The sequence below is a fragment of the Dendrobates tinctorius genome, unplaced genomic scaffold (genome assembly GCF_039654945.1).
Source record: "Dendrobates tinctorius isolate UK_male_01 unplaced genomic scaffold, ASM3965494v1 ptg000020l, whole genome shotgun sequence".
Lineage (NCBI taxonomy): Eukaryota > Metazoa > Chordata > Amphibia > Anura > Dendrobatidae > Dendrobates > Dendrobates tinctorius.
In genome coordinates, this window is record NW_027361688.1 from 10477011 (window position 1) to 10480332 (window position 3322).

General features: G+C 42.8%; 1 long non-coding RNA gene across 1 annotated transcript; it reads left to right on the plus strand.

Annotated features, from left to right (window-relative positions):
* Positions 1-400: 400 nt before the first annotated feature.
* Positions 401-2829, plus strand: LOC141083412 (uncharacterized). Its single transcript, XR_012230709.1, has 2 exons — positions 401-1382; positions 2545-2829. It is a non-coding gene; the product is annotated as an uncharacterized lncRNA (long non-coding RNA).
* Positions 2830-3322: the final 493 nt, after the last annotated feature.

The window sequence follows — 3322 nt, forward strand, 5'->3', positions numbered from 1 at the left end:
AGTTCAGAAAAGAGCGACCAGAATGGTGACCGGTCTGCAAACCCTGTCTTATGAGGAAAGGTTGCAGGATTTGGGAATGTTTAGTTTGCAAAAGAGAAGACTGAGAGGAGACTTAATAGCTGTATACAAATATCTAAAGGGCTGTCACATTGTAGAAGGATCAACTTTATTCTCATTTGCACAAGGAAAGACTAGAAGCAATGGGATGAAACTGAATGGGAGGAGACACAGATTAGATATTAGAAAAAACTTTTTGACAGTTAGAGTGATCAATGAGTGGAACAGGCTGCCACGAGAAGTGGTGAGTTCTCCTTCAATGGAAGTCTTCAAACAGAGGCTGGACAGACATCTGACTGGGATGATTTAGCGAATCCTGCTTTGAGCAGGGGGTTGGACCAGATGGCCCAGGAGGTCCCTTCCAACTCTACGATTCTATGATTCTATGATTCTTTGATTCTATGATTCTACTTCCATTTCAGCTTGTCTGACGTTTTGTATACTCTATTGTAGTAGACTTTGCTGATCCGTGGATCATCCGGCAAGTCCAGCTCCACTGCATCACAGGCTCTGGTTCGTGCTGCTCACTCTAACCTATAGCTAAGGGAATAAGTCTTCCCTATGAGCCCAGAACACACACTTACCAATTTGCCAACTCTCAGAATAAGGATAAACCTCTGAGGCTCCTGGAAGGCTTTTGGAACCTTCCCCCAAACTCCCGGAAACCAACTATTCTGGAGGTTTCTTAATTTAAGATTGCAGAGAACAGGGCATGGTGGTGCAGGTAATGGGATTATAAGAGAATGAACATTGGTATGAAGGGTTTGGCTTAAGAATAATGCGTGGCTGGAAGTCTTCAAACAGAGGCTGGACAGACATCAGTCTGAGATGGTTTAGTGAATCCTACATTGAGCAAGGGGTTGGACACGATGACCCTGGAGGTCCCTTCCAACTCTAAAGTTCTATGATTCTACTACTTTTTACATTTTTCCTAGCCTTGCTGGGCATGGTTTCTTCTGGCAAAATCAATGGTCTACAAAGGGTGCCAGGAGCAGGTTAGGTGATTGACTTAATTTTGAAAGGCATTATCATTAGTGGGACAACCCCTTTTAAATGAGAGCCCCTCCCACAAGGGGCCAAGAAATACTCAATTCATCCTTTAACTTTTTATTATAAATTTTGCAGGTACATGTGGTCAATGAGTGCATAAAATGCTTCTGAACATTGGCCCAAAGTCCCTCATGGCCTGGAAAGCATAAGAATGTCTACTATGGCTTCTATCCCAGCGGTCAAGCATAAAGGAAGGAAGATTTTATATGTAGAGCTGGCAATCTTTTCCTTTCCAACACAATGATTTCAGCCACGTTTTGCAGTAGTTACTTAAGGTAACTTTTTCAATTTTTATTCCAGATCTGTTCTTCAATAAATAATCATGTAATTGTACAGACAGCACTTAATCGCTGCGGTTGGGCAGCATTAACATTGATTTTTTTAATGAAAGTGCGGCTCAACATCAATTTTTTGAGATCTTGGTCTCACTGGGTCCCAAGTATCGAAGGTATGAATGCATCCCTGATGTGCAATAGTTGTGCATCGTAGCAACAAAGACAATGGCCAAAACCAACCAAAATAATTAGCATCTAGTGGGGACTGAGCCAGGGGGATCCGTAAGGGGGATTAGATCGAAGCTACGGGTAACAAAAACACTTAGTGGCAGGTTAGCCCACATAACAGTTGATCCCTGGTGGTCGTAACAGGGAGATTCTTTGCAATCAAATTATTCTTAAGTTATGTTTCTATAGTATAGTCACACGCAGCAGATTTGTTGCAGAAATTTCTACGTCAGTTGCCTTCATGAAGTATGGAACTGATCTTCATACATAACCATCATCACTGCTGTTAACATAGGTATTTGGGCCCTGTGAACCCGTCATGTCCATGGAACAACCAAAACGGAATGGGAACTGAATTGGAACACCTACTTTTGGGAGGAGTTTAAATGGGTTTTCCACTACTTGGACAACCCCTTCTTGAGCAAAATGTTTGTCCCCCATAAAATTATAAAGCCTATACTCGCCTCCCGTGCTGGCGTCGTTCCCGTACTGTCGGCACTCGCTCTTGCTGGGGCTCTCGTGCGGTGTTGTGAAACTTGACACCGGTGCTCAATCAGCGCTGACATCATTGTCTCCGGCTTCGGGCAAATCGAACATGAAGAGGAAGTCCGGGCTGTAGATGATCTCTGACTTTCTCTTCATGCTCAATTCGACAAGAGGCAGGGACAGTGATGCTGATTGGGCGCCAGCGTCACATGTCACAACAACAGCTCGAGAGACCCGGGAAAGCGAGTGTCGACAGCACAGGAATGGCGCCCGCCAGCACGGGAGGTGATTATAAGCTTTATTATTTTATGGGGGCCAAGCGATGGGTATGAGAAGAAGTTGTCCAAGTAATGGACAACTTCTTTAAGCTAACACTGCTCTTTTATGCTGATCCCTACATTTTCTATTCTATATTAGCCTTCTAATGCCTTTCTATTTCTGACTGCAGAATGAGTCGTCTGAGAATCCATCGGTCAGTCCACAATGAAGGTGTGACTTTTCTCGGAGTGCCTCTCAGCCGATTTATGACCATAGACCACCTCAATATCCAGAAAACAAAGGCGGCTGACAACACTCTCATACAGTCAGTCCAATTCTCCAAGGAACCCTCTTGGAAATAGTCTTATATGTGCGCTTGAAGAACGCTTCGACCTGTAATAGGTATCTGAAAAATACATTTACAGGTCGAAATGTAGTTCACGCTTATTGCGGAATAAACTTTGTTTTAATTGAACACTCTGGACTTGGATGCCGTTAACTACACACACAGACCACATCAGAGTGCAATGTGCAGGGAAACAAAGAGCCTGTAAAAACAAAATGAAGCAACATTTTTAATGAAACCCAATGACAACATTTTTTTTTAGCTCCAAATACATACACTCAATTAAGGGAAAAAATGTCCCCAAAATATGGGCAACCCTTTAAGTAGATGGATTGGTACACCAATAATGTATATGATGATTGCACTTTTTGAAGGCCATGTTCATGAGTGGAGAAACCTATAGAAAGGACCAAGAACACTTTAGGTCCATCAGCATATGATGCCAAACTGCATAAAAACAACCACAAACGCGGGCCAAATACAGACCAAGAGGAAGAAGAATATAAGAATATTGCATGTGCTTCTGACACAACACACGGACGACCTTCCAGACGACCTTGAGTAAACAAGTCCTAAATTGTGATGTGTGTTATTTTCTGAAGCTGAACTTTGTACAATAAAA